At 34.3% G+C, this 15758-nt stretch overlaps 1 long non-coding RNA gene across 1 annotated transcript; it reads right to left on the bottom strand.

Annotated features, from left to right (window-relative positions):
• Positions 1–8785: 8785 nt before the first annotated feature.
• LOC141374990 (uncharacterized) lies at positions 8786–12039 on the bottom strand. The gene is made up of 6 exons (XR_012383408.1): positions 11961–12039; positions 11054–11089; positions 10814–10955; positions 10509–10622; positions 10278–10416; positions 8786–9828 (listed from the first exon to the last, which is right to left on the bottom strand). It is a non-coding gene; the product is annotated as an uncharacterized lncRNA (long non-coding RNA).
• Between the last annotated feature and the right edge of the window lie 3719 nt (positions 12040–15758).

The raw sequence follows: 15758 nt of genomic DNA, 5'->3' as shown, positions 1-15758 counted from the left end.
AAGCACTTCATAATGTTTACAAACTACAATCAAAATGTGGATTTAATCTGCACTGTAATCTATGGTGACAAAAGCTGACCCTTTCTTTCAGTATAAATCAAAGACAGTTGTGTTTTTAGGAATTAATTAGTGTATTTTTAAACAAAAACTTTAACATTCAGAAAAAAAAATATCGTTATTGACTTCATGCAATAAAAATGGTTTCTGGCATGTGACTTACAGTAATTTGACTCATTTTATATTATTGATCTTTCAGAAATCACAGAATATTCGTCAGTTTTGTTATTTTAAAAAGACTAAAGAGACTTTATTGTCAATGCAGTGATACAAGAAATAACAACAGAAGAATAAGAAATGTAGAAATAGACAAAACAATAAACAATGATAACTGCAGTTTGCAAAGAATGATATAATATATAATTATATAACACAATAACTATATAATGATAAATAAAAGAAACAGTGGATTGATTGCGCAGTGCGTGTGTACAGTATGTAGCTGGTGTGCAAACAGAATTGTAAAGTAATGCTCGAGTTAATAACAATAATTGAGTTTGTGTAATTATCAGCAACTTGGGGATGAGGGGCAAACGTGAAAATTCATGGAGCATGTCCCGTCTAAAGCACAATGCATAGCAGTTGTGGCGAAGTTTAAACGTTAGCTAGCCTCACTAATTTACTTGTTATTACCTGAAAGTGATGCACACGATTCATCTTGTACTTTCTTCCTCTTCTCGGCTCCAGACTGCTGTCTTTTCCCGGGCATAGAGCTGCAACTTACATCATTATAATTATATGCTGCTAGCAGCTGTAAACTAAGATAAGCGGACCGGACCGGGCCGCGCGCACATGGCTATGCGCGTGCACGAAAAAAATACCTCGCATGTTTGATTATGCGTCCGTCATAAAATTATTTATTAAATATATTTAACGACCTATTATCAATTGTTATTTACCTGCCCGCACTATTCATTATTTAAATATTTATTGATGCAGGAATTTGAGGATTTTTATTTATTTGAATATTTATTATTTATTCATTTAGGCTATTATTTTATTTATGCAGGCATTTATGGATTTATTTAATCATTTATTTTTATATTTGCGTATTTATTTGTTGTTTTTGCTGGTTTTGTCCTCAATACCATCGTGCTTTGACAGCATAATGTCTGGTGATGTCTCATTCCTGTTTTCCAATTATGTAAAGCAAATGGCAAATATCTTAAAGTTTTATTGGCTAAAGGAGATGTCATGTGGCATTGCTAAGATTTTACTTTATTGGTTTAATATTATTAATGTTTTTTTTTCTGACGTGAACTGAAACGTGTGACGATTTTCAAGTTCAAAAGTAAAACTATCCTAATTAGGAAAAACGGGGTAAATATTTATTTATTTAGGTTTATGGGCCCTCTGTTATTATGCCTTACAATTATTTAAAAAAAATCTGTATTTAATAACAAAGACTGTACAAACATAAAGCTCGTGCTGCTCTAATTGACTGAGCGCTGAAATCAATTACTGTTTACATTTAAATGACCCTCGTCATTCTGTCACCCCGGCAACCTGAGTTGGTTTACAAACCCACACAACTCTAAACTAATCTCCTGTTGGCTGACTTACATCAGTTTGAGAAGTTGTTCATGATGACTCTGCGACGATCAAGAAGGACCAGGACTCTCCCTGGACACCTCGGGGACTTCTTGCTGGAGCGCACCTCCGTGGAGCAGCGACACCTGCGGAACGCGGCGGTCCTTCCTGCCCTCCGTCCTGCAGCTTCAGTCTCCCCAGTGGGTGAGTGTCCACAGGAGGAGCCCCTCTCCATCCACGGTAGGAGTGTGCAGGAATTTCAGACCATCTACCACAGTGTGATGGACTCCACCGTGAGGAAGCGTGCAGGCCGGTACACTCTTCAGCACGGATTGGAGGTAAAGCAGCGGCTGTGGGAGAAGCTGGACCGGCCTGCACTGCAGGAGACCGAGCTGCCTGACGGACGCGTGGTCATCACAGAGGTCAGATCCGGGTCCAGTGTCCCCCCTCACATCGTGGTGGACATCAGCAAGGAGCCGCTGCCCAAGGAGCCCCGGAGGAAGAAGCCCAGGCACTGAGCCATCCAAGTGCCAGATGGAGGATCATGGGCGCGTATGTACATACTGTATATATTGTATATAGTTACAGAATAAGTTTGCAATACATCAAATTTCACTTTTCATTCAACTTTTCATCACATTGCTGGATGTTTTGGTGGTTGTCGGTGCTGTGGCTATGTAGGTTGACATGCGTTTAGGCGGTTTCTTGCGTGTTGCTGGTCTCCTCTGAGTGGTTTTGGCACATTAGTGGTTGTTGTTAGGGTTGTCAGTGTTAGTTGGGTTAGGGTAGGTTAGGGTCCCTCACACGGTTTGCAGCTTGATGTTTGATGCTTATTAAAAAAAAAAAAAAAAAAAAAAAAAATATATATATATATATATAAAAAATATTTACAATTTATAATTACAATTTATACTCACACACACACACACACACACACACACACACACACACACACACACACACACACACACACACACACAYATATATATATATATATATATATATATATATATGTATATATATATATATATATATATATATATATATATATATAAAAGATAAAATTACAATTTCTACACACACACACACACACACGCATATATATATATATATATATATATATATATATATATATATATATATATATATATATATATATATATAATTACAATTTATACTCACACACACACACACACACACACACACACACACATATATATATATATATATATATATATATATATATATATATATATATATGTGTGTGTGTGTGTGTGAGTATAAATTGTAATTTTATATACATATACATATATATATATATATATATATATATATATATATATATATATATATATATATATATATATATATAAAAGATAAAATTACAATTTATACACACACACATAAATACACACACACATAAACACACACACACATAAACACACACACACACACACACACACACACACACATATATATATATATATATATAATTTTTTTTTATTATTATTATTATATAATATAAATCATATATATATATATATATATATATATATATATATATATATATATATATATATATATATATATATATATATATATATATAAATATATATATATATATATATATATATATATATATATATATATATATATATATATATATATATATATATAAAAGATAAAATTACAATTTATACACACACACATAAACGCACACACACACTGAAAAGTGTTTTTTCCAAAAAAAATTTTTTTTTTAAAGTTTTAGTGGGTAAAAAGCGGGTCTTCTTTCATGGAAACACATAAATAAAATTAATGGATTATTTCAGCAAACATGTAATACTTATGGCCCTGGGGTAAAATAAAGATAAGGGACCACTTAAAAATACTATTGGTTATCCTGAAATGAATTAATACAAGTTATTGTGAAATTCTGTGTTTAATGTTATAAAATTGACTCAGAAACTACCACTGAAAGAAGATTTCAAGCCATTATTGAGATAAATGCGGTAAGAAGTAAACAATTAAACATTTACTGAAAATAGTCTACAATATCAAGAAATTGATACAGATTTAAATGGCACAAATGTGTGTATATGATGGCAAAATTATTTTGTGCATGTGAAATATCCCTTAATTTCAAATAATAATGTTTATTGTACTTTATTGCATTTTAATATGAAAAAAATATAATTTTTAAAAAATGAAATAATCCTCAAAATAAGAATCTAAATCTTTCAGTAGTGGTAGTAGTGTATAATGAGTAAGATGATTTTGTCAAACAACTGAATCATTCAGAAAGAAGTAAAGCGCTCTCTGGACTATTGAAAACATGGATTCATTCACAAGTAAATCTTTTGTGGTTATTAAGGTCATGTTTAATGCAATTCTCAGTAAGTTTTGAATAAATAAAAAAGTAAATTTGACCTAATTTACGACGTGAATTTCTATAATCTCTGAGTAACCATGAGCATAAGATAAAACTGAGTTCAGAGTTTAATTAAAGAATTATTATTGACCCAGAGATTACTAATACTATATTACTACTACTATTAGTAAGGGCCAGGCCAGACATTTTAAAATAAGTGGACCTTGGTGAAATAGAGTTGGCCCTTAGTGCCTACTCTTAAACTAAGTGTATAATAACTAGTTTTTTATATTTATGAACTCTAATAGTAATTGATTTAACGAGTGACAATTTTTACTATCAATCCTCGTTTCTAAATAAATTAATTGCAAAAATATGCAAAGAATCTGAAATCATTTACTTTGAGGCCAATAGAAAACTGACATTGTTCTTCAGCAATAAATATATAAATATAAGCATTTTTAAAAGATTCTCAGTTGGTGGAATGAACTCCCTAACTACATCAGAATGGCAGAGTCACTCGCTGTCTTCAAGAAACGACTAAAAACTCAACTATTTAGTCTCCACTTTCCTTACTAATCTGCAATTCCCTCTCTGACTCCTCCACTAACTACTAAAAAAAATAAATAAATAAATACTAATGTTTTGCTTCTTACACTTTCTTTACATACCTGAAACTTGCCTATAACACTTATTCATTGTTGCTCTTATAGTTGTGTAAATTGCTTCCTTGTCCTCATTTGTAAGTCGCTTTGGATAAAAGCGTCTGCTAAATGACTAAATGTAAATGTAAATTTGTTCACTCTTTATTAAGCTAGAAAAAACAACACAATGGCAATATGAAAACATAAACTACAATAGAAGTTTATTTGCTTTATAACAGGCTGTGATAAACTGGTTGGCAATTCAATTATTGGCAACTATTGCAGTAACAGTGATCCACACAGTGGCCATTAGCTAGCATTAGTAATGCATTATTACTACTAATTAAATACATAAGTAAAAACATATCTTGACTTCATGAATTTATGCTGCATTAATCCCCCCTATAGAAAACACTTTGCACAATAAAAATGCTGAATCATTCTCTCCCAGTAGCTGGTGCGCAAAGTACAGATCAGCAATGATGAGCAGTGAAGACTCTACACATTTGATTAAATAAAGTGAAGCAAAAGTTCATTGAATTACACCCATTTAAAAATTTTTTTAAAAAGTTGGAAAGCAACAGTTGGACAGTTCCATTTTTGTGCACAGTAGGGGGACTTTAAATTTGACCTAGTTTGTTTATAGTAAATGACATTTGGTGTTTTATAATTATTGCAACACATTTTATAAATGCAGTTTTCAGTGTCAAGCAGTCAGATTTACTGTTGTGTTAAAAACAACTAGAACTGGAAATGGATTGGAATAGATTAAATACACATCAGACTCCTCTCTAATGAAATAAAAACATTCTCACTGAATTTCTCCAGATGTAGATGCCCAAAGTCATCTTCCTGCTGCATGTTTATTCTTGAGGCATTTATCAGTACAGTAACATGAATGCTCTTGTGCGCAGGAAGAAGCTCCTCAGACAGGAAGTGAAGAGCAGTACTTTGGGAAGCCCTGCTGCTTCTGCTGAGCTTCTAGAGCACTTGCAGTCCAGATACTGGATCTCTGCTCACCTGCACTCGACTCAACACTGATGCAGCACCAGGTGGGTCCTCCTTCACTGTCACTCTGTGCTGTTGACAAACGAAAACTTTTAGTTACCTTGGATTGAGCCTGTTTCACACACTACATGGCTTATGTAGTGACAATCATTGTAATATGAAGTCAAAATTATTAGCCCTCCTGTACATTTCTTTTCTTATTCAAATGATGTTTATTAGAAGAAGGAATTTATCACAGTATTTCCTTTTTTTCTGGGTAAAAAAAAACACTTTGGATCAATATTACTAGTTTTCTTAAGCAATATTGTTTTCGATTGTCTACAGACCAAACCACTGTTATACAATGACTTGCCTAATTACCCTAACTTGCCCAGTTAACCTAATTAACCCAGTAAAGCCTTTAATTGGCACTTTAATCAGACATTTTGGTCCATATTGACATGATAGCATCATGAAAGCAGTTGCTGCAGATTTGTCAGCTGCACATCCATGATGCGAATCTCCCGTTCCACCACATCTCAGAGGTGCTCTATTGCATTGAGCTCTGGTGACTCTGGAGGCCATTTGAGTACAGTGAACTCATTGTCATGTCTGACATGTTTCCAGTCTGAGATGATTCGCACTTCAAGACATGGCATGTTATCCTGCTGAAAGTTGCCATCAGAAGATGGGTACACTGTGGTCATAAAAGGATGGTCATGGTCAGCAACAATATTCAGGCAGGCTGTGGTGTCAACAAGCTGTTTGTCCCTTCAGGGTAAGAATAATGAATAATGCTGCCCTGAAGATCAGCAAGTTTCTCTCACATGATGAATTTCTTCCTTCAGATATTGATCCTGCTGTTTCCGTCATCCAGCATGTTTCAGTATGAAGTGAGATCCAGAAGTAGATTCAGTTGTTTTGTCATTGCAGATTGCAGATTGTGGAGGAAGCTCCTACGTGAAGCTCGAGCTTGATCCAGAATGGCTGGCCATCCTGAAACGACCTTCGAAAGCCATCCCGCAGTTTCTGGAACCCTCCGCTGGACAACAGACTACACAGCAGAGACAAAATACATTACAATGATCACAGCTGTTCATTTTCTGATAGCTTGCTGATACCATATTCAATTCCATTTCTAAGTATTTTAGCATCCTGTTCCTCTGCTTCTTTCAGGTGGGATTTCAGTCCATCTACATCCTGCTGGGCAAAGCGGACAGACTTACAGGGAGGAGTTTATTCAGCCTTCTTTGATGACTAGAATATTTAGAAAAACTGGATTTGTCGGAATTAAAAATGTAAGACATTATAAATGACTTTATCCTCACTTTTGTTCAATTTAAAGTGTACTTGTTAAATAAAACTTTTAATTTCACAATGTTCTTTGACAAAAAAAACTCACTTTAAGTTATTCAACATTGTAATATGATGTTACAAAAGCTTTTGATCTCAGATAAATACTGCTATTTGAATATGTTTAACATCAAATAAAAAAGTACTCAAGTGTTAAAAAAAATTGATAATAATAATAATAGTAATAATAATAATAATAATAACAATAATATTAATAATAATAATAATAATAATAATAATAATAGGACTGTTTTTGCTGTGCTTTGGAGTAAATGCAGGTTTGGTGAGCCTGTTTATTTTTCCAACACATTTCTAAACATAATAGTTTGTTCTGTAGACTACCGAAAAAATAGCTTAAAGGGGCTAATAATTTTGACCCTAAAATAATTTATAAAAATTTAAAACTGCTTTTATTCTAGCCAAAATAAAACAAATAAGACTTTCTCCAAAAGAAAAAAATATTATCAGACATACTGTGAAAATTTCTATGCTCTGTTAAACATCATTTGGCAAATATTTAAAAAAAGAAAAAAATCAGTTTTTAGACATGGTCCTGTCTCTAGAGGTGTTTAGATGTCAATTTACCGACCTTGATTTTCAGTCAGCATTATTGTTTATGACAGTTGCCATTTTCTCAAAAAATGCTCTAAAAGACATTATTTTTATTTGAAATTTTGAAGAAATGTTATCAGACCTTTTTGGAATAACATGCTTAATAAATCCAGACAAACTGACTCATTGGTCTCTTATTTCTTCTTTCTTATTGGTCAACTGTATTTAATTGGGATGGTTATAAATAAAGTCTATTCATTATTATCAGCATCATTAAAGATAACATCAAACCAAAATATTAAATAACTCATGAAAGAGTTGTGATTCCTTGATCAAATGACAAATGTATGCCTGGGTCACAAAAATAAATTTCCACATATAAAAATAAAAGACAGAATAAAAAAATGTTGAATATTTTACTGCCATTCTTCATGTATGGGCGGCCGCCACCAAATGAATCTTTTTGGCTGGAGACTTCTTTCACTTAGATAGATTTTTAGAGGTTATAAACAGCTTGTTATGCTGCTTGATGTTCCGATGTTTTCTTATTATTTTATTCCACTTTTTATGTACAGTCATGAACACGGTTGTTTGTAGAGCAAGTAGTTAGACCATTTTCTGCCATTAGTTATTTCTCCTATAGGCAATTAAATCTGAAGTTCTAAAACAATTGCAAAAATGAGCACTGCAGCATAAGGTCAATAGTGTTGTCCCTTGGGAACACATGTTAAATACTAAGTTCTGTGAGATACTGAATACAGGAATTCTTAAAGATTCTAAATATCTATGCACTTGCCCGGTTATTGTTTCTGACTGATGTCAAAATTGTATAATTCTGAACATAAAAATGCCGCAGGCTCAACTCAGGTGAAAACACTGAAGAGGAACCAGAATGAAGGAGAGGACCAGAGAGAGACCCAGCGCTCCTGACAGAACCCGGCACAGCAATCCCTCTGATTCCAGCTGAAGATACAATACATACAACAGTCAACAAGATCACACACCTTCACTCCTAAGTTATTTAACTGACCGAAAGCTTACACTCTTAAAAGAAACGGTTCTATATAGAACCAAAAATGGTTCTTTCAAACGCTTCATATATGGAACCCCAAAAGATTAAAAATAGAACCATTTAAGGGTTCATTAAATAGATCCCCAAATGGTTCTTTCAAGCGCTTCATATATGGAACCCCAAAAAGGGTTATAACTAGAACCATTTGAGGGTTCTTTATTTATTATTGAATTAATGTTATTTATTATTGAATAAAAAATAAAACCAATGCAGAAAATTCAAATTGTTTAAATTTATTCAATTTACTTCACAAAATAAGTTTTAAATAATATTTAAAATTGCACCTCTGCGTACTTTGTATAAGATCTACCTCTAAACATTATACATTTTTACTATTTAATTAGTAAACATAATTAACAGCTTAATGGCATTCAAAAATCTAATTCTAATGATTTCACTTTTTATTAAACATTTGTAAGCTTATTTACTGATTGAACAAATACAAAACTTAACTTTCAAACATCTCTAAAATGATGAAAAATGTATTACAATGCAGATAGAAACAATACACAAACATCTATTAAATAACACTACAATTTCAACAAGTTGACGGTACATACATGTACTGGTCATGGCAACATCCATTTTTATACATAATTTTCAATAAAAGTTATTGAAGAAAGTGCTTAATGGCACACAAAACTTTGCAAAATGATTAAACAAAACACTGAGAACAGCCATTCTACAACCTGTAACATGTCCATGTTTGCCGGCCTCTCTTATAACGTAAATAGTTTTGTCCATGGGTGGCACAGTGGCTCACTGGTTATAACTGTCACATCACAGCAAGAAGGTCACTGGTTCGAGTCCTGACTGGGTCAGTTGGTGTTTCTGTGTGAAGTTTGCAAGTTCTCCCAGTGTTTGTGTGGGTTTCCTTTGGGTGCTCCAGTTGCCCCCACAGTCCAAAGGCATGCGTACGGTATTGGTGAATTGGCCATAGTAAGTGAATGTGTGCAGGTGTATGAGAGAGTGTATGGGTGTTTCCCAGTGCTGGGTTGCGGCTGGAAAGTGAAGAGTAATTGCTTATTCATTCTACTGTGGTGCCTCTGATAAATGAGGGAGCAGAAGGATAGTGAGCGAGTGTTGGCCATCGTAATGCTGACACTTCAAGCTTTGACGGAATCAGGAGAGCTGTTAGGACCTTTGGATTTCTGTAAAACAATATTTCAATGCTGAGTACTTCCTTCTTTCCTTCCCTTCTATTGGGCCATTTCTTTTAAAGATGTTTCTGTGTTCTTCACTAAGTCCTTATATGCAGCATCCTAAATTAAAACATTTTGTTTACTTTGTGTAAGTTTCCTAGTGACACATTTTTAGCAATACAAGTACTTTAAAGTCATCAAAAATACAGAAATACAGTGTAGACAGCTGTAATATATTTTCTATTTAATCTGCATTTCATTTGTTACAGAATTTAATGAAATTGACATTTCTGAGTGACCTCAATTTAGTATGAACATTAAATAAAACAATAAAATTAGAATAAGAACAAAACTAAATAATTGTTTATCAAATAACATACATCATATTTGGCAGATACTTTTATCCAAAGGGACTTAGATTGTGTTTAATCTACATTTATTAATATGTGTGATCTGGAACACATTTGGCATTGCTAATGCATTGCTTTACCAAATGAGCTTTAAAATGTCATATACACAGATTTTTCATATCTATTTGGCACACAATGTAACAGTGTTTGGTTACTCACAAGCTGTGGCACTCCAATAAGAAGAAACTGCTCCATTACTTTTGCAGACCCCTCCATAATCTGTACTCTGGAAAATAGTGTGTTTCATTTGGTTCTTGACTTATTCGTAAACGATGTCGCATTCTAGGTCCATCACAATCTGAGGTAAGAAGACAGCATTTGTAGAATGTGTAAATATGAATTTAAATCACAGAATTAATCTTGACATAAAATGTATTGAAATGAACTTGCCTTGTGTTAAGTCCCTCAGAGTCCAGTTCACTTCCTTTTGATCCCATCATATGAGCTCACCACTGAAATCCTTTCATTTTTACATTTGTTTTGAAGACATTGCAACAAGGAATCCTGTAGGCAAATTTACACCTTTCAATACATATTTCTTCTCTGCAGGACTTTTTTTAAGCAACGACCTTAATATTCTCACTGTATTAAAACAGCAGTAGTAAGTAATAGAATATTTTTTGATAAATATATTTTTTCAGTACACAACAACCAAAAAGTCTGAATTATGCATGTTATAAAATACAATACTTTACCAGGTGTGCTTGAAGATGATGTCAAACAAATATGGATGTGACTTGTGTTTTTCTTTAAGCTGCATGGGATCCTTCTTCTCCAAAGCTACTTGTGTGCAGCAGATCAAATTTGGAAACTTAATATGGGTCCCATGACACTTTTCTGTAATGATAAATACAATCTTGAAGTCTTTTATAATATTTATTTCATTTTACTGACCACAATACAGTTTGTTTGGATTTTAAAACAATGATACATACCAAGCACGAGTTTTATGATGCAGTTCAGTTTCCAGGCTGTTTGAAGAAAAATAAAATATACATTAAAATATTTATTTTAAACTTATTTTGCACTATATATATATATATATATATATATATATATATATATATATATATATATATATATATATATATATATATATAATTTCACAATACATTTAATCTGCATTTTTGTGTCTTTTATAAATAAGACCTGATCTTTCATCTATGGATTGTTAAAATATGTTTGGCTTTTTAAAGGTTTCAATAATATTCAGGGGCGGACTGGCCATAGGGAGAACTTGCCACCGTGACTGGCCTCCCGCGCGTGCACAGACTCGGACACGAATCTGCCTGTGCGGGCACGAGCGGTGCACTGCTATCTTGCGGTTTTATGCAGACTAGCGGGAACGTCTCAAAAGCGGGCAGTAATGTCCACTACTTTGCAGAGTTTAGCTCAATCACTGATAAAACACACACGAACCAAGCTAAAAGTGAGCGTTTGTTCAAGGTTGGAGCTAAAAACAACAAGAAAAACACGATGAAATCGGCACAAATCTAGTTAATTTTAAAGTAACATGCACATGCTTCATTCACGCTCTCTCGAAGCTCGCCTTCAAATAACACAGCTGTGTACTGTTATCGGTAATTTAATTAGTAGTACTGACAAACAAGTATAGCGATATTGTAACTTATTTCGAATAAAAAGCAGAACAAAATTCAACTTAACAGATTTCTGAACCGAAGGGTGACGACCGAGGTCATCGCAAGCACAGTGTTTATCCATATTAACGCTAAAGTTACCCCCATTCAATCTGTATTACCATATAACACGAGGGATTTTCTATCAAATAGAAACCTTACTTCATAATACAAAATATTTCACTATATATATTAAATGTACTACCTGAATGATGAAGCTGAAATAGTGGACTTCTCCTTTCGCAAAATTAACCTTCTCTCGAGGCTCTTCACCACTGGTCCATGACATGTCCTTGTCAATGACTGACGTCACCAGAGGGCTTTTTTATGATTATTAGTTTCAAATAAATTATTAAACCATAACAACATGTTACTGCACAGTCTAAATAAATTGGTTATTTTATTTATTTCACAAAATAATTTGTCAAAAATGTTAAACATAAACTAGGCCTATAAGTTATATGCTATTGTACAAACCTGCATAAAAAAATCCCATCATACTGTACACTGATTAAGTTTTTGACCACAGCATTCATTTTATTAGGTTTTGACTCAAAAAGCTTTGTCTCTCTGTGTTATAACTTATAATTATTTCATAATCTTTACTAAATAATTATGTTATGATTCAAAAATTATAGAACCATTTTAATCAAAAAGGTTATTTGCAGTCAAAGGGTTCTACCTTCCTGCAGATTTCAGTTGCTATCCATATCAAACACACCTAAACCAATTAATTAGGACCTGAACACCACTTGATAATTACAGGCAGGTGTGTTTGATATGGGTAGCAATTGAAATCTGCAGGAAGGTAGATCTCCAGGAACCGGATTGAGCACCCTGCTATATACCATGGGGGTCAAACTCCAAGTTCCTGGAGAACTGCAGGGCAGCAGAGTTTAGTACCCACCCTGCTTCAACAGTACCTGTAGATTTCTATCAAGCCTTAATTAGTTTAATCAGGTGTGTTTAATTAGAGTTACAGCTTAAAGTCCCGGTCACACTGCACTTTTCTCCCTATAGACTTCCATTCATACGCATGTGAGTACTGCAGACCTGGAATGATAGCTCATGCGACAAATTTCATAATTCACAGCATTGGAAAGTTCAAGCTTGAAAAATGCTGACATGCGAAATCACATCATGTGATTGCTTGAGACCAATCAAAGATCAAAACATGACCTCTCTGGCTTGCTTTTTCAATCTCTAATTATTTTGTTTAATTCCACTACTCGCTTTAATTCCACTTCGCAGTGCAGAATGACAGAATTTTGCTTGCTGAAATGTTAGTGTGACCGCAGCCTTACTGTGCAGACCTGTAATATGCAAGACAATATTTATATCTGCTGATTTCTTAATTTTGTTATACCTTTTGTTATTTATTTGTTTGGTGCCAAAACAATAAAATATATTTGTCTGATAAATGTTATGCCTTCTATTTTTAAATAACAGCTAAGAATACTGATTAATTTTAGTAACACTACAATAACTATATATGACATACTATTAATGTGTATGCAGTATAATGCTGTGATTTGTAACACTACAATACAGTAATTAACTGTACACAGTTTCCAGTTAGTTACCACTGCTGCTCTATTACAGTAATTAACTGGCAACACTGTTGCCAGTTACTTACTGTACCCAAACTTAGTGAGTGGCTGGCAACAGTGTTGCCAGTATTTTACTGTAAAAAAAAACCTGGTAAGGTCTAACAGTGTACTATTAATGTGTATGCAGTATAATGCTGTGATTTGTAACACAACAATACAGTAATTAACTGTAAAGTTTTCAGTTAGTTAGCCCTGCTGCTCTATTACAGTAATTAACTGGCAACCCTGTTGCCAGCTACTCACTGTAATGGTTCAGTTACAGTAAATAACTGACAAAACTGTTGCCAGTTACTTACTGTAACCAAACTTTTACAATGAGTAGCTGGCAACAGTGTTGCCAGTATTCTACTGTAAAAAAAACCCGGTAAGGTCTAACAGTGCAACATCGTCTGTGAATAACAGAGATGAAATCCTGTGGTCCCCGAACCGGACCCCCTCCAGCCCAAGGATGCCTTAAAATTCTGTCCATTTAAATTATGAATAGAATTGGTGACAAAGGGCAGCCCTGCCAAAGTCTAACATGCATTGGAAACAAATCTGACCTATTGCCGGCAATGTGAACCAGACTCCTACTCTGTTCATACAGGGACGAGATGGCCCTCAACAGATCGCCTCTGATTGGGGATTTGTTGAGGAACTGATTGGGCATACTAATATGAACCCTCAAGGACCCTGGTGAGGGTATAGAGCTGGTCCAGTGTACCACGGCCCGGATGAAAACCGCATTAATAATAATAATAATAATACATTTTATTTAAAGGCACCTTTCCAGCAACTTAAGGACACCGTACAATCAACAAGAGCAATAAAACAACAAGAGAAATAATAAGATATTCACAGCAATAGTGCAAATAAAATTAGGTATTAAAAGCCATCTTAAATAAGTGGGTTTTGAGTCTTGATTTGAACAGCGTAAGGGAGTCAATGTTTCTGATGGCAGGTGGTTGTGAGTCGCGGAGCAGAGCGGCTAAATGCTCTGTTGCCCATAGTTGAAAGGCGAGAAGAGGGACCAGACAAGTGGAGGGAGGAAGAAGATTGCAGGGTGCGAGAAGGAACAGAAATGTGGATGAGGGCAGACAAATATGGAGGGGCGAGATTGTGGATGGCTTTGAATGTTAACATCAAGATTTTAAAGTCAATTCAAAAATGAACAGGCAAACAATGAAGTTGCTGCAGGACAGGGGTGATGTGATGAGAAGAAGGGGTTCTGGTGACGATACGGGCAGCTGAGTTCTGGACCAACTGAAGCTTACGGAGAGACTTATGAGGGAGACCAAAGAGAAGAGAGTTGCAGTAATCTAAACGAGATGTGACAAGGCTATGAACGAGAACAGCAGTGGCATGAGGGGTAAGAGCATTGTTCCTCCTGGATCCTAGGGTGAACCATTGGCCGGATCCTCCTCTCCAATACCCTGCCATAGACTTTTCCCCATATGCAAATAAATAAATGTATATAAAATTACACAAATGTTGGGGGGGAAAAGTAAAAGTTTATTTCCCCCTTGAAACGTTTATTTATTTCTTGAACATAGTTCCAGATTTACTTTTCCTCAAGTCAACATGCTAATGAGCAGGGCTGCTGTGGTGCCCCCACAGAGGAGCAAAATCACACAAACAAAACACATTCCTAATTTCAAACATTTACAAAAGGTAAGGAATAAAGCTCTCTCTGTACCTGTAGAGACTGACGGTCCTCAGTGCTGCATTCTGTGTCTGTACCTGTGCAGCTGCTGGTGTCTCTGGAGCAGTGCTGGATCAGGCCGCCTCATCTTCTTTTGGAACAAATGTTGGCATTGACCTCCATGTACAATACAGAAGAAAACAGTCATTTAAAGAAAAACTCATGACATACTAAAACAACAGGCTAGTCGAGCACTTCATAATGTTTACAAACTACAATCAAAATGTGGATTTAATCTGCACTGTAATCTATGGTGACAAAAGCTGACCCTTTCTTTCAGTATAAATCAAAGACAGTTGTGTTTTTAGGAATTAATTAGTGTATTTTTTAACAAAAACTTTAACATTCAGAAAAAAAATATCGTTATTGACTTCATGCAATAAAAATGGTTTCTGGCATGTGGCTTACAGTAATTTGACTCATTTTATATTTTTGATCTTTCAGAAATCACAGAATATTCGTCAGTTTTGTTATTTTAAAAAGACTAAAGAGACTTTATTGTCAATGCAATGATACAAGCAATAACAACAGAAGAATAAGAAATGTAGAAATAGACAAAACAATAAACAATGATAACTGCAGTTTGCAAAGAATGATATAATATATAATTATATAACACAATAACTATATAATGATAAATAAAAGAAACAGTGGATTGATTGTGCAGTGCGTGTGTATGTAGCTGGTGTGCAAACAGAATTGTAAAGTAATG

This window comes from Danio rerio, chromosome 7 (assembly GCF_049306965.1).
Source record: "Danio rerio strain Tuebingen ecotype United States chromosome 7, GRCz12tu, whole genome shotgun sequence".
In the NCBI taxonomy this organism is placed as follows: Eukaryota; Metazoa; Chordata; class Actinopteri; order Cypriniformes; family Danionidae; genus Danio; species Danio rerio.
The sequence above is the reverse complement of the archived record's forward strand: the minus strand, read 5'-3'. Positions and strand labels throughout refer to the sequence as shown.